We start from the raw sequence: 22,497 nt of genomic DNA, 5'->3' as shown, positions 1-22,497 counted from the left end.
CCTTCACTTATGATGAGGGTGCATCCTGATAAACACATCATAAGTTGAAAAGACCCTAAGTTAAAAATGCATGTAATGCCCCTAACCTATTGAACATCATAGCTTAGCCTAGCCTACCTTAAAAGTGATCAGAACAGTTACTGTAGCCCACAGTTGGGCAAAATAATCTAACACAGAGCCTATTTTACAATACAGTGTTGAATATCTCTTGTAATTTATTGGACAGTGAGCTGAAAGTGAAAAATAGAATGGTTGCATGGGTACTCCAAGTATGGTTTCTAATGAATGGGTATTGCTTCCACACTATTGCAGTAAAAAAATTGTGAGCCAAATAATAGTAAGTTGGAGGTCATCTGCATTTTTCTATATTTTGGTGACAAATTCTTGGTTTAAAAATAAAAACATCTAGGTGCAGAATTAGAGTGAAATATCAGGGTTGGAAGGGCAGTAGGGCATGAGGGTGACATACACCCAAGGACACATCTTTGAAACCTCACATTCTACTTTAACCTAGCCTTTCCTTTTTATTCCTCTTCTTCTCCTATGTGAAAAATGAAACAGTCCCTGAAGCCAATTTCAGCCCCTCCTCATGTTAGTTCTCAGTACTTCATGATTGTTTAAAATGTGTGATCTTTTCCCATCATTTCTAAAACCTCCTAGATATCTCGCCTTTTCACTGTTATTGCAATCTCTCCGGAACATTGCTGCTGACTTGCAACCCATTCTTCCCCATTTTTTTTGTCTCTCCATTGGCAAAGTCACATGGTATAGTTGTGAGTCAATACCATAATAGAACATTAACATACATATGCATATCAGGATATCAGAGAAAATATGAAGAATAAAGCAACTGTATAAATTTGCAGCACCATCCAAAAAGTGGTAAAATTTCCACCACTGCTGTCTTACATAAATATATTTTTAAAGATTAAAAGCATGTGGGAAGATAAACTAAACCAATCTGTTTCATCTAAATCAGTATGATTTACTTTGTCTACATATTTATAGCCAATTTTTAGTCAAAGTTATTTATACATACACAAACACACACACACATATATATAAAATACACACACACACACACAAACGAATTCCTCAGCTAAGCATATTGCTATATAGATATAGTGTAGTGGGTTTTGAAGGATAAACAGTTGTTCCTTTAGGAAACAGAAGAAATAGCCCAATTTTCAATCTACTGCATATATTTTAAGTGAAATTAGTGGGATGTCTTCGTGCAAGAAAGATCCACTAAGAAGGGTGATGGTTGATATTTGGTCTTCATTCAAAAAAGTTGCTTTGACCTCAAGTGAAAGTACTGAGAAGAACAGAAAACAATACTGTATGTTATATTGAGGAGCTGAAGCATATTTATTGTGACACCTGATGATAATATAATAATGTGCCTTGGTACCATATTATTTGGTGTGCCATTCTTAGATCTTATGTTGCCATAACGACAGAATATGTGTGTGTGTTTAGTAGAAAGACAATCCTTTTTTTTTCCAGTCAATTTTTTCTTTGATCTATAGAACTTGCTTCTTTTCTCTGAAGTTTTCACAATACAGCATGATAGAAGGAGCACAGGTAATAATTACAGAAACTTCAAGAGAAAAAGAATATGTTTTAAATGAAAGCGTTAAGCCCCTTGCCTTATGTCCTAAGACACTTAAAGATGATTGAAGTGATTCCTGTCTGTATCTATCATAATGCCCTTTTCCCCTTAACAGGGACAAACTAAAGATACAAAGGTTATGGCTTTCTTGATTAATCTATGTGACAGGGGCAAATTGCCTGTTTTCTTTTGTTCCTTTTTTTTTTTTTTTTCCTATAGAGTGCCAGAGGCAGGGAATTCCTATGCTTCACTAGTGACTCATAAGAAAACTTAATAGAAGGTCTCTACTGCCTGCTGGCCCTGCAGTACCTGACTGATGTGGTCCCAAACTAAAGTAGGCTAACCTTCATTGAACCAAGCACTTCAGAGCCATGGGAAGAAGTATGGGGGAAAGAGTTCTTGTACTCTGGCAATGAGGAAAGTAAGTCTGCTATTTTGCTGTTAGTTGTGTTATCTATATTTTTGAAGACAAACTTTTGTTATCATTGTTACCTGTAGAGTTACTGTATTTTTGTAGTAACTGTATTATCTGTAGTAACTGTATTTTGTTGTTACTGTATTATCTTAGTAGTTAAAAAATATAGGTCTCTGTGAAACCCTCAGTTTTCTAGATTGTAACATGGATTTAATAACATATAATATTTTTGGTGAGAATTATGTTAAATAATCTATGCAAATGTTTAAAAGACTACCTACAAAAAACTTTGAGTATAATCAATGATAATTACCATAATTACATGAAGGGATGTGGAAAACACTGAAGGGGCTCTTTAGGCTACTGCTGAGCTGATGACATATACTCTTTACCCTGAAGTCACTGTTCCCCTTTTCCTTCAGTACAGAAGAGTTCATCAAGTTTGCATTTGTTAATCCAGTTCGCATTTGATAATCTTCTTGCTAACTATCACCCATGACCCCAAGCCAACACAGTAAGCTGTTAAGAGGCACTATGCTAGGTATTTAATACTTTGTAGCATTTACCATGGTGATGTTGGGCAGGGAGTTACTTATAAAACCATTATTTTAGATATTTTACAATTTCAAAGAAACATCACATGTATTTTCAGTAGCAAATATGTACACACATTTAATATTAGATATGAATATCTTATCAGTGGTCCTCAAATCCAGCTGTGCATCAGAATCACCATGGAGTATTACAAATGTAGGTTTATGGGTACCCCAACACTGATGTTATGATTTGGCAGGAAAAAAGTAGGGCCACAAAACCTACATCTTGACAACTTCTAAGACTATTCTGATATAAAATCCAGTTTGAGAATTAGAGTTCTGTGGTAGTTACAGTACTTAAACTTGTATTAACTTTGTGGTAAACACACACACACTCAAACACATACACACTATTTGCTACTTTAATTTTCCTTCTCCTCATATATTTACAGCAATGCTAAGAAAGAGACAATATGATACCCTACATAACAAAACATAGGATGTACTGTATTTGCTTTTAGCACAATTAAAGACATGCCAGAAAAAAGTAGACCTGAGAGAAAAATATTCTATAATGCTTTGCAAAATTATCACTATTTTAATCATGTAAAAAGGACTGAATTTAATTTTTGCAAGTTTTTCTTTTCTTTGCATGTTAAGTATTGAAATATCTTCAATATTGTGTTCTCTTCCAATTTATCTCAGCAAAAAGCAAGGGCTATATTCTATCGTTGTGGCCTATTTTTATTTCTATTTATGAGGTAGGCCATCATTATAATGTTAAGTAATTAATGAGATATGAACAGTGAAATTATTATGGGGCTTTAAATCATTTAAAGTCTATTCAGTATTATTACATCTTTGACAAAGGAAAATAAAATTCATGATGAAAATGAGAATTACAACCTCATCTAAGCTAATCTAACTGTGGTTTTTAAATATCACTTGGATCAACTCATTAGCTCTCCCTGATAACTGTCAGTCTCAATATATAGGTGACTGACCTAACTTTATAGTATTCACCATAACTCCTTAGCTACAGCTGACAGTACTGAAAATTGTGTGGGATTATTTCTCCTGTGTGTAACGTGGTCCTGCATATTAACATTGGCTAGTTGAATGCATGTTCCCTAAAAGCATCCCTCCTTCAAATTTGAGCTCCATGTAATGTGTTTACATTTTATTTTCTTCAGTTTCAATTAACTGGCCAAATCCAACCTAACCTTGTAGAGGAAACAACTAGTAACAGTGTTATCAAAGGACTCAAACAGGCATGCGTGTTTAGACATTTGGTATATTCTGTTCTGCTTATGTACAGGAGATGGTTCATGAAGCCATTTGAAAAAGTTGCTTTCCCACTTACAAGCTAAACTCTGTGTGACGATTTTTTTAAGCTATCCCCATGCATTCGAAGCACTTGGGGCTTTTCTTGCATTCTACATTTTTCAGTATGTGTGCCAGCTTGTCCTCTATCCTCCGAATTCACCCAGTTCAAGTCCTGGTTTTAAAAATTTTATTAATTATACTCTTTTAAAAGAAAATGTCATAAATTCTATGTAAGAATAAATACACAGTTGTGACTGCCCATTTTATTACAGTAACTGTGATACTAAGAAATAGAGAATAAAAGTATGCAAACTTGGGAATTAAAATGACTTAGATTTTACTCCATAAATCTGTGGTAATCTTGGGCCAGTTCTTATTACACTAAGCCTTTGTTCCCTCATATGTAAATGGGAATAAATATGCTTATCTTCTGCTTCACAACGTGGTTATGAGTTTAAAATAAGGCAATTTATGTGAGGATGCTTTGGAATTGTGAAGCATTATATAGAAAAATTATGTTATTAAAATAAGTAACTTCCAATTTAATATCTCAGTTGTATAGAGTAAAAGATTGAATAGGTTTTTGTATATAGCAGATTTGGCCAGGAATCAGTACCATGACTTCTGTGAAATATGGTTAATAATGTCTAAAAGTTAGGACTTCTCTGAAGATTAATAAGATCAAGTTTATCTCTTGACTGCCTCTCCCCTCCAATCTCTACTTCCTAAAACTTACCCTGTTTTCCAAATCCATACATCTCAGGCTTTTGCCATAAAAGTTTGATTATATAAGCATATATCTGTAAACACACACACACACACACACATACACACATACACACATATATATAACAAGCCAATGAAAATCCTCCTCTCTGGTTTCCCATGGAAGCTATGTATCTCCATCATGAAATGTCACCATGATGATTTTATGTTTTTCACTGACTACTAGGTTATACCGTAAATTCCTTGAAATATAGGACAATTGACCTAATTTGCTTTATATTTTCATGATCTGACACCTCATATACTTAACACTCAATAAACATTTTTAGAATTAAAGTAAGTAGCTCAGTAATGGGCATTCAGTTTCACATGAATTCACGTAAAATTGAATGCCCATTACTGATTTACTGACTATAGAAACTGTGTTGTAATTCTTACTTATTAGATTAAATCCAACTTCTTCTCTGTTATTTGGAAATAATAAAAAAAAAACCCTGATGTTATACTGAGTGTTATAGTAAGATACATTTTATTCAGAGAAAGTGTTTTTCTGTAATAAGCTGTTTATTACAGTAAAATTCCATTTAAAACTTCTGGTATGTATTAAGAATGATAACACTATTTATCCTTAAGATGTTTGTCCTATACCCAGAGGACATATAGTCATATATTATATTGGAAATATTATTCATGCCATTTAAGTTCCAGAACAACTGCAAGTCCCACCTAAGCAATTAATACATCTTTTTTATACAGTAGTCATATAATCCATTAAGTGTGTTTACCCACAGTGGAATTGTAACTGGGATGGATGATATGAAATCAACCTTATAACTTCTCAGAAACTCATAGTTGCACAATAGCAAGAACGAATAAAAAGGGAAGAGCCTCACTCTGCCCTCCTTTTTTTAATCTGTGAAATTTGAAATTAAAAAATTAATCGTTTTCTTCAAGTACAAGTAAGGTTTGGAGCTCCCATGGAGTGGCTTGCCCAGCAGCCTTTCATCCCTTTATTGAATCTCTGAAGATATATGCAATGCACGGTGAAAGCACTACCCTCCACTTTCTGCATTTTCTTGGTCTTTCCTTTCCATTCCCCTCAAAAGTATATAAAAGCAGATATCAGGGATTGAAGGAGGTAATGATCATGATTGGTAACTGAGGTGGGAAGCACTGCCTATGATCCTAAGAAATGCTACTTTCCCCCAGACAAACATTAACAGTGCAAGACACAGTGAGAGTCACAGATCCATGGATGGACGATCCTTTTGAGGACAATAGAGGGGGAATTTGGATAAGTTTCCTGAGTGAGAAACTTTCCAGATGGCAATCTGAAAGTTAGTTGTTCCTTCTCAAAACACAGAGCTTTCTCAAGAGAAAGATAACACCCTCTTTCATCAGAGCGAGTGAGGTAAGTTTTCAACAGAGTTATTCCGGAATTGGAAAACAAAATGTGTGCAAGGAGTTTGTTGTTGTTGTTGTTTGTTTGTTTGCTTACATAACATAGTAGAAATATCTGATGTTTTGCGGTTGAGGCAAAACATCCTCTAACACAAGAATACAATGTTTATAATGCATCCGAGGACCTTTCCAATCAGGAATAACAGCACAGAATTCAAAGAGGTCAACACAGACTAGAGTACGAAGCAAACCAGAAGGGGTTATGAGTCTCATGCTCTACCAACTGAGCTAGTCAGGTGACCATAGAAGAGAAACAGGACACAGAAGTGACCCAATTACTTCCCAGTCCTCAAACTGGAGTTAGGACTCATCACTAATAAGGAAAATTGCTGATTATTGCTCATACTTGAATATGGTATGTAGGTGATTATGTATACATTTAAGTTAATCAGTCACTGCATTCATTTAACCATTTTGAAATGCAGTTGTTTTTAATACATTTATTTGATTGCAAAGTTAAGATTAAAACAAATTAAAAACCCAAATGTACATCAGCAATAGATCATTCTTACAATTCTATACAATTGAATACTAATAAACAATAAAAAGAAGAAGCTATAGTTACACTAAATAAGGATCTTCAGTAAAAGAAGTCAAACACAAGTTTATCTAATATTTTATTTATATTAAGTTCTAAACAAAAAAACTACTATACTGTGATACAATGGTACATATAAAAATGGATACTGATTTTTATGGGGTGTGTGTGACTAAAAGAGGCTATGGAGGTTGGGGGGCCTCTGGATGATGGTAATATGATTCTTTGATCTAGATGCTGGTTACTAGGATTTTATCACTTTGGGGAAATTTTACCAAGTTACAGAGAATGACTATTCATATGTCATCTTTCATTTGAAAGAGTTCAAAATAAATAAACACACAGGTCATGAATGTAATATATTGAAGAAATACATGGCAGGACAATTTTCTTGTCAACAGCTCTCATATTTGACATCCCAACCAGCATACTCCACACATCAATGAACAATTTGCCAACTCCAAATATCCTAATGCTTCAAATTTGATGCTTTGGTTCATTTTGTTCCCCCAGCTTGGATGATCTACCTTTTCTCTCCCCTGGAGAAACCAAGTTCAATCCACAAAGCCCATATAATATTTCTCTGAACTTAAGAGCTCTTGATCTGAACATCTTTACATCTTTGATTATCTCTAAATGAACTTTTTTTTTTTTTGAGACAGAGTCTTGCTCCTTCACCCAGGCTGAAGTGCAGTGCTGCAATCTCAGCTCACTGCAACCTCCGCCTCCCAGGTTCAAGCAATTCTCCTGCCTCAGCCTCCTGAGTAGCTGGGATTACAGGCACACACCACCATGCCTGGCTAATTTTTGTATTTTTTTAGTAGAGGTGGGGTTTCACCATGTTGGCCAGGCTGCTCTCAAACTCCTGACCTTGTGGTCCGCCTGCCTCAGCCTCCCAAAGTGCTGGAGTTACAGGCATGAGCCACCACACCCAGCCTAAATGAACTTTTTTTGGTGCCTATTCCAGTTTGTGTGCTTGTCCTACTCTTTCTCTTAAACATGAAGTTTCCTTAAGTCAGGGGCTATGCTTGCCATCTTTGTATTTCCATCTAAAGTACTTGGCATAGCTCCTGGCCTATATTAGGTACCATAGTCTGTAAATATTTGTACAATGGAATGATACTTACAGCCATTTTTGACTGCAATATCTTTATATTCCAAACAATTTTTGAGGTCATTCTGCAGTTCCTCAGAAGGCTATGATCTTTTAATCTATGGTCAAGGATAAGATTACTTGTGGTACTTCATCACAGTATAACATAACAGCAAACTTTAATTGTTTAATATTTCATTCTGCAAGATCTGCCTAATAGACGGAAAAAATGGTTCCTCTCTTATCGGAGTGAATGTTCCAGGGAGACTACTATATATATATATGTGTGTGTATATATATATATGTATATATATATGTGTGTGTGTATATATGTATATATATTATATATATGTGTGTGTATATATGTATATATATGTATATATATGTGTGTGTGTATATATGTATATATATGTGTGTATATATGTATATATATGTGTGTGTATATATATGTGTATATATATGTGTGTGTATGTATGTGTATATATATGTGTATATATGTGTGCGTGTGTGTGTGTATATATATATATATATATATATATATATATATATATATATCCTGTAACTATATTTCAACAAAACAAATTATCAACTCCACTCATGCTGGGGCTGAAACTTTCTACCTTGATTTGCATTCACTAAACAACTTGGGCTAAGCCTAGCTCTAAGAATCAAATCATTACTATAAATGTAATGATCTGTTATGCTGCTGCTCTCTCTCTCTTCATGATTGCTGTTTTTCTTCCTTGAACCTGGAACGCAAAGAATTAGGAGAAAGTTGCAAGTCTAGAAGGTGAAATCAAGGATGTATTCTTCATACTATCACACAAAATTAAGGAAGCTGTGATGAATTTTTAATCAGAAGGAGCTCTATCTGCCCTAGACAATACTATTCACTTTAGGTCTGTTTAGATAGAGACCAGTTCTGTCTCTTGGTTGAGGGGATTACCATAATTTTCATTTTTTATTTCAGAAGGCTCAATGTCTCTACAATTTCTTTTTGTACCTCAGCAGTCAACTAAGTCATGCAGACAGTTTTTTACATAACCTTCCCACCTGCCACTTGTTTGGCACATTATACTGCTTGGGAGAACAGTGAACCAGCTGTAAACAGGTCCTGAGGAGAAGCTTCCAGATTGCAGCAGTTTAAGTTCTGATTGCTTCCCTCCTGGCTATGACATTGTTTTTCCCTAACATTGAAATACCATTATTTTCTTGATACAAACTTTGTTTACTGCTTGTGATCGTGTTGCCTAGGGTTTCAAAAAATTAGTCCCCCTTAAATAATCCAAGAAGAAAAAAGATCATCTAAGAGAAAGCACATTTACCATGCAGTATCTTTCAAGGCTTGAAGCTGCACCGATTAGAATGCTTTTCTGTGGTTACATATCTTCATCTGCCATATTGGCTGGAGACAAAAAAAAAAATGCCTTCTCTCCATTTTACTCACACAGATTTCTAGAAACTGACTTTTGCTCTCAAATATGCAGTATGCAGAACTCCTTGAGAAATAACATTTATCTAAGATTGAGCCTTCACAATTGTAAAAAATAGTGCACTCATCATCTTGCAAAAGAGCTTTCAAATGAAACATAACAAACCTAACTGGAGAGCAGGAAAAAAAAAAGGGGGTCAGGGAGACAGGACTGGATTATAGCAGCAGATAAATATTTTTCATTAAACATTAAAAACAACATCTGTTACTCTCTTTAATAGTGTGAAGATTTCACTTTATTAAGTTTGGGGTGGTTAATGACTTTCAAAGTAATTTGCAATTTAAACATGCCTCTATCTAGTGACTAATTCATGACAGTCTTCAGCATTAACTATCAATTTTATTAACGGTTTCTCTCTCAAAACTGAAAAAGAGGTACATCATTTCCTTGAATTGTGATAATAAGAAATAAATGGATATTCTAAAAATATTTAGTCTGTGACTTTTCTCAGTGTTTCCCATTTCTAAACTTTCCCCTTTTTATCCGAGAAAGGAATATCTGGGAACTAAAGAACAATTGATTAGTAAAAGCAAGAATCTCTTCTTTTCTCCTATATTATTCGTCTCCAAATTGCCAGCTGATGGTGGTCATTACATTTCTTGTAATGACGACTATATTCACAGAGCCAGGCTCCGCCTAAGTTCTTCGGTGAATGCAGATCAAAGTAGAAAGTTTTAACCCCACAGTAATGCAGTTGACAACTTGTTTTGTTGCAATATACCTAGAGCATGGGTGAGATGATGAGAACTCAGAGTATGCTGGAGCCACAGTGCTTGCCTGTACATTCCCAACCTTCACTGTGAGTTTCAGCTTCAGCTTCTTATCACCCACTGGGGCTGTGCTCTCTACTCCAATGTGATTAGCTGATGCTCTTAGTAATGTCTTACCCTCAAAAAGGCTGGAAATTATTTCTTATTTTCAACCAATACTTGAAGTCAATACAACAGAAACATCAGTCCAATTCAAACTTGTGCTTATGATGTTCCTCAGGAAGACATGATACCACTGATAACCTCACCTTGGTAGTCAACCTCTTCTCTCCCTAGCTTTGCCTAATGTTAATGAGAGAATATTAACATTCTCTCTTTATCCACTTACCTATGTCAGTTAAGTCCCAGCAGGTTCCAAGTCAGCTTAGTATATCAGTAATTTGAAATATATATTTCATTAAATATGAATATATATATATAAAATCAATTGTATCCTTTATTTCTTTATCCAAAACCAATTTTTTTTGGAATTCAGAGGACACATGATTCCACATTTAGAAAAGGTAAGAGAAAGAAGAAAAAGAAGAAAGGAAGCATTTTCTTTCACATGGAATATTGTATAATTGCCCCTCTTGGTACTGTTTATTTTTAAACTGAACTAAGTATGTTCATATAGACCTCAGTTCCTAAATTTTTTACAAAATGATAATTATATTTCCCTTCAAAAGATCTATAAGATATTCAAATGAGGGAATTACTAAAGTCTTCTTTTATAGTATCCCCTAAAGATAGAATTGGTAGAGTCGGATGGGTGAAGAAAATAGTCTAAATCAATCCTGGTATTTCTTTGCAACCTCATATTTTATTTGAAAGATTCATGAAGATTTTGTATTTGACTCCCTAATGTAGGTGAGTAGGTCTTCTGTGTCTGCATTTAAGATTTTTCTTTTTTTGCATTAGCACAAGTTTTAAGCAACTTACAATATGCACTGTTACAGTTTTCTTCACGTTTCCAATACTTGGGTTTTGCTTAATCTCTTTGTTCTTTGAGTTTATAGTCTTCTCTGAAATTTGAAAATATGTTGAACATTATTTCTTTGCTTGACTTCTATTGTATGTACTTTAAAGAAAATACCACAAACTTGGCATCTAAAGTGGCAACCCTTTATTTGTTCACAGCTCTATAGGTCAGAAATCCAATAAGGCATAGAGAGGTCTTCTGCTTAAACTGTTGTGTCTGACTGGGTTCTCTTTTTTTTCTCTTCCTTTTCAAGGCTCTGGGAACAAAATCTTCTAAAATACTTCTTTTTGTTGGCAGAATTTAGTTCCTTATGATTTTAGGACTGGTTTCCCCATTTCCTGCTGGCTATAAGCCAGGAGGTGCTTTTCCTCGATGCTGCCTGCTTTCCATGACACTTGGCCCCTTCTATCCTTGGGCCAGCATTGATATGCTGAAGCTTTCTTATGCATCAGATCTCTGACTTTCTCTTCTGCAACTGGCTAGAGAAAGCTCTCTTCTTTCCAACACTTTATGTGATTAGGCGAGGCCCACACAAATAATCTTCCCATTTAAAGGATAGTTGTGCCTTATAACCGAATCAAGAAAGTAAAATCTACAGTATTCACTGTCCTGGGGATTATATAGGGTGAATACACCAGGGGCTGAAAAATGTTGGGGCCATATTAGAATTCTATCTACCACCTTAGCTATTATTTTGTGCCCATCCTCTCTCTCATTGAGGGATTTTCACTACATGCATATTCAGACTGCGATGCGGTCCTGCAGCTCACTGATGCTCTGTTAATTTTTTTTAGTCTATTTTCTCTCTGAATTTCATTTCCAACTATTGCTGCTGCTATATCTTCAAGTTAACTACTCTTTTCTTCTACCATGTGTAATCTGTTAATTACAACCAGTGTATGTCTCACATGTTGTAGTTGTATTTCTAGAAGTTTGAATGGGGTTTTAAATATCTTCCATGTCTCTAACTTTTTGAATGTATGTAATACAATTATAATTGCTATTTTTAAGTCTTGACTATTAATTCTAATGCATGTGCCCTCTCTGAGATGGTTTCAATTGATTATTTTCATAATTATATTCTTTATTCTCCTGCTTATTTGTAAGCCTGGTAATTTTTGCTTGGATATTAAGCATTATTAATTTTACTTTGTTGTGCCTAGATATTTTTGTGTTTTTATAATATCATTGATTTTTTTGTTTTGGTTTTTGTATTCTCTGGGACACAGTTAAGTTACTTGTAAAATACCTCATCCATTGGGACGTTGCTTTTAAGATTTGCTCTATAGGACTAGAGCAGTAAACAGTCTAGAACCAGGGAGGTGAGAGAAATTAAGAGTTCAATTTTGGATGTCTTAAGCTTTAGGTGCTTGTTAGACATATGAATGATGCTACAGAATAGGTAGTCGAATATATGCGTCTAGTTTCAGAGAATAGATTAGTGATGTGAATATAAATTATCTTAATAATGCAAACAAGCAATTTAACACACACATAACTGTGTATTATTTAACTGAAGGAGTCTAATCGATAGGACTGGCAGGAAAAGGACACTCTGACTTTTTATGTCATTGTTGTACCATGGTTCAGTATTTTTTCAAAGAGTGGCCTCTGGATCAGCAGCATTATCACCTGGAAATTTGTTAATAATGCAAATTTGTGACTCTACCTCAGGCCTATTGAATTAGAAGTTTCAGGAGTGGGGCCAGCCATCTTTTTAAATAAACCCTCTGGATAAATCTGATAAACTTAAGTTTGAGAGCCACCCGTCTTGCCAATAAATGCTAGAGAGTACTTTGTGGATTACTGTACTGTCATCTTAGCTGCCAGGTCTCAAAGAAAGCAGATGTTTCTAGATGAGGAATAGAGAAAGGACATTTTATGTGAGAGGAGCAACCTGTGAAAAGGCATTGGGTCTAAATGGCATTCACATCAGTCCCTCACTATTTAGAGTAATTTATATAATCTTTTTTAATTGAAAGAGGCACTCTGAGCATCCCTGTCAGTTTCTAATCAGGGAATTCAGTGAAAATCCTTTTCCTCCTAAAAATTTTATCTGAGCTTTCTAGAAAATACAATGTTTCAAAATACAATGTCAAAATACAATGTTTAAAAAATCCCAATTTTACAAATGTTTGTACAGTTGAAATGTGTAAATTGAAGTAATAATTATTCAATTTCTAAGCCTATATTTACTTTGAGACTATGGACAAATCAGAAATTCAATTTTCCAGATATTTTTACTACTCTAACATTTCCTACAAGAGCTTAACACATGCCTAATACATGATAAGTATTTAACAAATACTAGCAAATATAATTTGTATTATTTCAAAAGCACTGACCGTTCCCTTGGTGCATTTTGAAGAGTGTCACAGGGGCTCAGTGATTCATAGCTAGTGTTCTAAGTAATCTCTTCCATTTAGGTAGTACGCATTTGCATACCATAAAAGTAGAGCATGATTAATTGCATTGTTTATAGCCCTAAGAAAGTGCTATTTTGTAAAAAATATGGCCTGCCTGTAAAGGTATTATTAAATACCACACTTTCTTCTTTCTCAAAAGTAAAAGACAGATATTACCTGTCTAACTTCTCCCTAGATGGGCTGGATCAGACACTTATAAGGGGAGCATAGTGCTGAGACAAGGTCTACGAGGCCAGAAATGTTAAATTGGCTGTCAGGTACAGGGATATAAGTTCAAGATTAGAAATAAAATATGAATGCAAATAAAGACAGGAAATGGGGGGTAGACGAAGAGTTAAGTAGGACCAAGCTGAGCCAGCCCAAGATTAGGTGAACTGACCTGGACCTCTCCTCTCACCTTCCCAGAACTCCACCTTGATGACTGGTTTTGATAAAATGCTTTACTTAGGATCTGGTGCACACTCTCTTCCACTTCTTAAATAGACGCCTGTTTAATTCATGTTTCAAGCAGTTTCAAAACAAAAATTTCATACTTCAATACAGGTAGGTAATCCTGAAATGGATTAAAGTTTCCTATTTCTGTCAAAAGCATCATTCCACTTATGCCTGGGCTCAAGATTTTACAGTTATACTATTAATTCTCTTTCATTAGCCACATCTCCCTTTTCACAACTTTTTATTTTATTATTTATTATTTATTTATTTATTGAGATGGAGTCTCACTCTGTTGCCCAGGCTGGAGTGCAGTGGTGTGATCTCAGCTCACTGCAACCTCTCCCTCCCAGGTTCTAGCGATTCTCCTGCTTCAGCCTCCCAAGTAGAGACAGGGTTTCGCCACATTGGCCAGGCTAGTCTCAAACTCCTGACCTCAGCTGTTCTGCCCGCCTCGACTTCCCAAAGTGCTGGGATTACAGGTGTGAGCCACCGCGCCTGGCCTCCATTTTGTTTTTAATGTGGTGGAATACATTACATTTTTGAGTACAATACAAGACACTAAAAAAGTGTAAAAAACTTATGATGCAGTTATATTACTCAGGCACCAGGCTTGGACCCACCCATGGTCTAGGAAGTTGAGTGGTAACCAACTACCATTAGAGTTTTTCGTGCCAAAATGATATTTTTCATAAAGTGCTATACAGAAATCTGGGGTTTCAATTTGTTTACTCTTCAAAAACTTTAACAGATTCAAAACTCTGTTGCGGAGAACCCTGTGGATTGGTTGCAAATATCCTTGGAGGCTACCTCTGTGAAAAAGGGTGACTGCCCTCTGTCTGGGCAAGAAAGAAAATCAGCCTGTCAACTTTGACAGTAAAATGCCCAATGCAACTTCTTGTTCAGCTTGTTTCTAAAACATATAAATCCCTTGTTAATCAATAATACAGCACTCAGTCACTAATTTCAGAATAGAACTATGAATAAGCTGTGACCCAGCATTTCTCAAAGACTGCTTGGAACATCTAATACTTAAGAAAGATAGCTTAATAGGCATGTAAATCTTTTAATTCTCTAGGTTCAATAAATTATATCCTGACATTTAGATAACCAGAAATAAGGTACTAGAGTAATATTGCCTCAACTGTTCTTAGGAATCTCTTTGTTCATGAGAACATCAATTATGCACTGAATGACGCAAAATGTGGGAGATACTATTCTGGGTACTTTGGAATATCAGAGGAAAAGGAAACACAAACCATTTAAGATGGCATTTTCTGACTGCAACTCTTAGAGAGGGTTAATAGCAAAAATTTTCATACATAGAATATTCGTGTATTTTTAAAAATCTGTACTAATTAATATTATTAATTAACATGTATTTTATAATCGATGTTGAGAAAAAAAGCAAAATAGTTCTTATTTTTATCCCACAGACTAATTTAATAAATATTTATTGATTGACTTCCATGTATAATAGAAATATGACGGGAAACCAGGCAGACATAATCCCCATCTCGAAGAAAAATATACTAAAGAAAACTTGGGAAAATTACAATTAAAGACATAGCCATATTAAAGCTTTAAGACCGTTTGAAAAATTGTAAAATAATCAATTATAGGTAATGAAGCCTGAATAAAATAATGGGAAATTCATCACACCTAAAAACGTAGCCTATCGGAAGCTATTCTTTTTAAGGATATAATTTATCTTTTATCTTCCTGATACTAATATTTATTCTGAAAAAGACTGAAAAGTTCATATAATTCCTTCTTATTGGCAATGATGATGACTTTATTTCTCAAAATACAACCGTTTGCTTTAAAAAAGTCAAATGATGAGAAATCCTTTACTAGTCCTATTTCTTATTAAGTCACATAAAATGCAGAACTCGTTGTACATAATTATCTCATCGGATCACCTTTATTTCTCTACTCCTATTTTTTGTTGTGATTTTATATTGTCCATTTTTAGGTTACCTTCTTTACTGTATGTGGTTTCAAACTTGCAAAGACAGTTTTTGGAAGAAGCAAAGCATAGCAAACTTTATTAAAGATGTGCAAACATGTTGAAAATACATTCCACATATTAGGTAGAAATTCTCCATTCCATATTAAGTGTAGTTTTTTTCTTAATTCCATATGAAGGGCAGTTATTTCCATATTAAGTGTAGTGGCCACCTACAACATTCACAGAGTGTATTACTTATGCCCTTTAAGAGCAAGCACTACCCATTATATATGTGTATATATTTTTGTGTGACCTGTGAAAAACTCTATTAGGACCAACATCAGTTTTCCACTTTCTCTTTGTTAACGAAGAGACTTGATCATGATTTGGTGATGTAGGTTTTGTGAGTGGCAATGCACAGAGGCCAGGGCAGTGTATCATGTATATTGTGTCCTCATTCTCTATGTTCGTAGCCTTCCTTTCAGCTGGGGCTGGACGTGTGGTCCAGTTTTTGCCAATGATGACAGAGAAAATCTGATGAGAGGATTTCTAAAAAACTTTTTCTTTCTTATAAAAAGTTCACAGAATTGTCAGGCACTGCCTTTTCCCCTACCTTCATTGATTAAGAGGCCATGCCAAAGATATGACATATATTTTGTGACTGTGAGACATTACCCAAGATGGAAGCCAACAGCCTCAGAATGTTGGAGAAAAGTTCAAGTTCCCAGATATCAGTGGGTAGAGGAAATGGGGAGATGTCAAAGGGTATAAACTTCCAGTTATAAGAAGAGTTAAGTTCTGAGAATCTAATGTAAAGTGACGACAGTTAATAATAATATATTGTATACTTGAAATTTGTCAAGTGGGTAGATTTTAAGTATTCTTATCACATATGCATAAAAGAAAATTATGTGATGTGACAGATATGTTAATTAGCTTGATTATGGATAACATTTCACAATGAATATGTATATGAAAAAATCATGTTGTACACCTTGAATATATGCAATTTTTATTTGTCAATTATACCTCCATAAAGCTGAAAACAAAATACTGATGTTATGTCATTTTTAAGAAGCTGAACCAGCACTAGCAATATCTGCTATGGTCTTCTTACTATGTAAAAGAGATGAACAACCATATATTTAGAAAAGTATTCGTTGGGGTTTCAGTTTATGGCAGCTGAATGTATTCTTAACTTATGCACTTTCATACCTTTTCATTAGTAATACTCAATAAATAATTTTTCAAATTGTTCTTTAATCAAGATGTCATGTATGTTACTTGTCACCCTCCCACTCGAGTGATCTAAATTTATTGCTCACTAATTTTTGCCAGAGCTAGTCAGTAGACCTTTAATAACTATTTATCAAATGAAAATGAATAAAATTTTTATAATACTCATTTATGTTTTCTTGCTACATAAATTTCCTTCTCTTTCCTGTAATCTTGAGGTCAATTTATTTTTCCAGATCATAATTTTGATCATGCCTTTTTTCCTGTTTATGTATGTTAAATGGCTCCCCAGAGTCTACAGAAATCCAAATTTGTTACTCCATTATTTGAAATCATTCAAAATCTACCCTTAATATTTCTTTTCAATCTAATTTCACATTATTGATTATAATACAAACAAATGGCTGTCACTTTTTCTTACACAGCTTACCAACTTTGGGGAGGGGATACTAATTATTTTGCTGAAATGACTGACCACTCCGCATTTGTGCCTAGCAATCACTTGTTTCTCTTTTCAGTTCCATCTCACATTTTATCTCCTCCAGAAAACCTTTCTTTACTCCTCAATTTAATCTACCTCCACCAAAGTGGAAACAATATTCTCCTACTCTGAACTATGAAACAGTAACTTATTTGTGATTTCCTAATAACTTATCAATGCTGCTGAATATTATAGGTTTCTAAGTACAAGGCTTTTCTACTCTACTATATTTGGGATACTGTCTGTGCTTTTCTGAATTTTGTTGCGGTGTAAAACACACCGAGGTAATGCAATATATGTATTGTAATATATCTACAGAAACTATAAAAATCACAAATATAGAATCTGATGAATATTTAGGCACATGAATACTGTTATATAACTCCCACTTAAATGAAGATATAGAACAAAACCAGTATATCCAGAATCCTTTCTAATGTTTCTTCCCAGTGACCATCCCCTGTGAAAGGTAATCACTCCCCTGATTTCCATCATCATATATTAGTATTGCCTGTTCTTGAACTATATATAAGTGTTATCATTTGTTATGGATTCTTTTGTGTTTGGCTTCTTGTGTTTATGAGCTGTATTCATGTTGTTCATATGAATGTAGTTTGTTCCCTTTCATGAATATAGTATTTTGTGTGAATGTACCATAATTTTTATCCATACATTTATTTTATTCAAACATAACTTTTATGTTTATTGGTAAACATTTGGTTTGCTTCCAGTTTTTCACTATTATGAATAATGTTGCTATAATCATTCTTATACAAGAGTTTTGGGAGCACATTAGATACATTTCCACTGACTATATATCTGAGTGTAGAATTTCTGGTAATAGTGTGCATGTAAGTCCAGATACTCTGCTTTGCAAAGTAAAAAGAAAAAAAATCTCCACTTGCATCACAGATGACTGTATATATGTGGATCTATTTCTGAGCTCTCCATTCTGTTTAATTATTTTCTTTGCCTGTTTTTATGCCAAACATCACACTGTTTCAATAACTATAGCTTTATAATAAATCTGAAAGTCTGATAGGGTAAATCTTCCATTTTTTTATTTCTTAATTTTCTCTACCATTCTTGTCAATACATTAAAAAGAATATAACTGTTATAGGTACGTGGAACTATTTATTACAGATTAACTTAGAAACATTTGGCATTGTTAAAATTCTGAGTTTTCTAATTTATGGAAATAGTATATCCCTTCATTTGTTTAGGTCTTCTTACATTTTTTGTCATAATTATCTTGTAGTTTTCTATGTTGAGGTTTTGCACCTCTTTTCCTTAGAATTGTTGTGTTTTTTTTTGTTTTTTGTTTTTTTTTTTTTGAGACGGAGTCTCGCTCTGTTGCCCAGGCTGGAGTGCAGTGGCGCGATCTTGGCTCACTGCAAGCTCCGCCTCCTGGGTTCACGCCATTCTCCTGCCTCAGCCTCCCGAGTGGCTGGGACTACTGGCGCCTGCCACTACGCCCGGCTAATTTTTTGTATTTTTAGTGGAGACGGGGTTTCACCGTCTTAGCCAGGATGGTCTTGATCTCCTGACCTCGTGATCCGCCCGCCTCAGCCTCCCAAAGTGCTGGGATTACAGGCGTGAGCCACTGCGCCCAGCCAGAATTGTTTTTATTTCTTTTACTTGCCTTATTGAACTTGCAAAAAACTCCAAATGATAATAAATTGAAGCAATTATAGCTGGAATCCTTGTCCTGCTCTCTTTCCCAATCTCTGTCATTCAATATTTTATTGCTAATGTGACTTTTGCTGGAGGATTTTTGCATATATGCTTTATCGGATTTTTTAGACTACGATTTCTGGTTTAATAACAGTTTTTAACATGAATAGGAAGGATTAACCTTCTAATCATAAGTATCTGGTACAGAAGTTATATATCCACACTAAACAAATTAAAAGCTGGTCAAAATATATGAAATGACTGTTTTTAGTTATTGAGACAAGTAGTGTTGGGCTGTGATTCCTCATAAAAGGGAAACAAATTAGATGGTCCCTATTGAATTTTCAGCTTTCTTCATGGTGGCAATTTCCAGACTCCAGTGCAAGGAAGGGAAACTGAAGGAGAATAAGGCGGTTACATTCAGTTAGAGCCTGAGAGCAGAATTTGGTTAGGCTGAAGCAGTTGGAAACTGTGGAATGTAATACCAGAGAGAAGACTGCCACACAAAGAACTCCAAAAATGTGAGCAAAGATCCCCTGTACTCTGTTGTCAAATACTAAGCTGTGCATCAACAATGTTGCTGCATTATATGTGGATGTGGCCAACACCCCAAAATATGATGCTTCTGTCTCTCCCAAAGCATAGAATGAAGTTGTTCTCCAGAGTCTCCTTAACTACCTAAAGTCTGGACCTGTCACAGAAGAAAACAATGACCTCTGGTCACTTTCCTAAATTTTCATTAACTGAACTCTTATCACAGGATGAGAGACTGAAGTCTGGCCACATACCTGGGCACACTTTTGTCACTAACCACTGTTTCTTCTGTGAGCCCAAAAGACTTCCTTCCAGCCATCGTATATTCTTTAAGCTCATTGAATTTCCCTAACAATCATTTACTACCCCGCAAAAATCATCCACACTTCCCCATCTCACTTTTCCCTAAGAAGGAGAGCATGTAACCATTCATATCCCATTGCACAGTAATCACTCTGTGGTTCTCCCCCAGGTACATTAATAACTTTGTATGTCTTTTCTCCTATCAATCTTCCTTTTTTTCAGTTTGATTTTCAGCAAAACTTCAGAAGGCAAAAGGGAAAGTTTTCCCATGGGCCAACGTGGATATGTTTCTGTAATAATAGTCTGCTCAGCCTTCTACAACAAGATGTCGCAGACTGGGTGACTTAAACCAGGGATCCTCCAATCCTGGCCATGGATCGGTACGGGTCAGTGGCCTGTTAGGAATCAGGCCACGTAGCAGGAGGTGAGTGGCCAAGCAAGCATTACAGCCTGAGCTCCGCCTCTTATCAGATCAGCGGTGGCATTAGATTCTCATGGGAGCACAAACCCTATTGCTAACTGTACTTGCAAGGGATCTAGGCTGCATTTTCCTTATGAGAATCTAATGCCTGATGATCTGAGGTGGAATAGTTTCATCCAAAAACCGTCCTCCACAGTCCCCTCCATGAAAAAAATTGTCTTCCACAAAACTGGTCCCTGGTGCCAAAAAAGTTGGGGACTGTTGGCTTGAACAACAGAAATTGGTTACTCACAGATTTGGAAACTGGGAAGTCCAAGATCAAGGTACCTACTGATTTGGTTCCAGGGCTCTTTTCCTGGTTTGTAGATGGCCATATTTTTACTGTATACTCATATGACCTCAACTTTGTGTATGTGTGGGGGAGAGAGAAAAAAGCTCTCTGATATCTCTTCTTAGAAGGGCACTTAATCTAATAGGATCAAGCTCCACCTTTAAGACTTATAGGCCCTGTCTCCAAAAAGTAGTCGCATTAGGGGTTAGAGCATCAACATATAAATCCGGTGAGGGGGTTGGCAGGAGGTCCCAATTTTGTCCATAGGAGTTTCTGTTATTTGTTTCCCTCCCCTTTCATGTGTCTTACTGTACCTGGTAATTTTTGCCTGAATGTCAGAAATTATACATATATAATTGTTATCTCTGGGCCATATTCTCTTCTACCACCAATGATTCATCTTCCTCTAGGAGGCAGCTGGAGTATGAAACAGATTACCTTAATGCAATCAAGACCAATCAGATTTACGGTTGGTTTATTGTGGTCATAAGGCTCAGATGCTTTTTAATTTGCCTCCACTCCTAAGACATAGCTCTGCAGGGTCTCTAGCTGGAGACCTAACTCCAGTTATTGTTTGATCAGATACTTGTGTATGCTGAAACTCTTCTCTCACTAGCAGCAGCTTTCTGTTTTGCTTCTTAGCCTCTTTCCATGTTCACCTTAAAGTATTAGGATATTCCTCAAAAGAAAATATCCAGAGTGTTCCCTTTTCCCCATCTCTGAAAACTCTGAGACCATTGTCCCCAAGTCGTACTTCTTGTGTCCTAAACAAAAATTATTCGCCAGCCCCATGCAATTACCAAAACCTGCTCAGCTTCTCTGTTTTGGTTATGGTCCTTTGTCCTGTTTTTCAGATTCTCACTTTCCCAAGACCATAACCTGGCAGATTCCCTGAGGGGAAAATGTCTTCTTATCCTCTGTTTTTGATTTTCTGCTTCCTCATTTGCCTTAGCAGCAATATGGTCTTTTCAGTTTGATTTTTAAACATTTTATCCAGCTTTTCTAAATGTATTGACTGAAGTATTGGTCTGCCATGAGCTGCTGCATCAGAGCCAGAAGTGAAAGTATGACTCTTTGACATGTCACTTAGTACCTAATATATAATAAATGTTAGCTAAATCTAAATATTTAGTGACTAAAAACAAGAATAAACAAATGAACAAATTAAAAAATACTTTTATTTAGTAAAGAGACCTTGATCAAAGTGCTGAATCTAATATTAAATTTTCTTGGAAATTATAACAATGTTCAAACTATCCTATCAACTGTTGCATTTTTTTTTCTTTTTTTGTGGGGGTGCATGGGTGTTATGTTACAGAGGTTATAGTAGAAAGAAATTCTGGGGACAGGATATATAAGAATATTTCACATTTTCTTCTTCCACCAATGTAATAATTGAGAACTGGAAATATTAGTTAAATTAGTGTAAGAATACGTAGAGAAGCTTAATCTTTTCTGCTAGTTACTATAATTTTACAAAAGGACAAGAAGTATATTAGGTTAAAATTTTTTAATGTTGGGTTAATTGTAATAAATAAGAGTTCTTTAATTTTAGAGCACCTGATTAGCTTTATTTAACATGTGAAATGCTAGTCAATGAAAATTAAAAAGGGTTAATGTTTTGACATGCATATTTCATTATTTAGCCTTATATTTCTAATATTTTCAATGCATATTAATAAAATGAGTTGAGTACTTGGTATTTCTCCTACAAAGAATAAGAAGATAGACAGTACATGAAGATTATGACCTCCTATTCTAGTTTTCCTCCAGTTT

At 35.2% G+C, this 22,497-nt stretch overlaps 1 long non-coding RNA gene across 2 annotated transcripts in view; it reads left to right on the top strand.

Annotated features, from left to right (window-relative positions):
* Positions 1-1,835: 1,835 nt before the first annotated feature.
* Positions 1,836-22,497, top strand: part of LOC109028269 (uncharacterized) — a 32,538-nt gene continuing 11,876 nt past the window's right edge. For both annotated transcript variants that reach the window (XR_010130427.1, XR_010130426.1), the window contains exons 1-3: positions 1,836-2,033; positions 19,481-19,653; positions 20,192-20,393. This is a non-coding gene — a long non-coding RNA (uncharacterized lncRNA). The remainder of the gene's footprint in view (positions 2,034-19,480; positions 19,654-20,191; positions 20,394-22,497) is intronic.

The sequence above is a fragment of the Gorilla gorilla genome, chromosome 13 (genome assembly GCF_029281585.2).
Source record: "Gorilla gorilla gorilla isolate KB3781 chromosome 13, NHGRI_mGorGor1-v2.1_pri, whole genome shotgun sequence".
NCBI lineage: Eukaryota > Metazoa > Chordata > Mammalia > Primates > Hominidae > Gorilla > Gorilla gorilla.
This window is presented reverse-complemented; position numbering and strand designations above follow the sequence as displayed.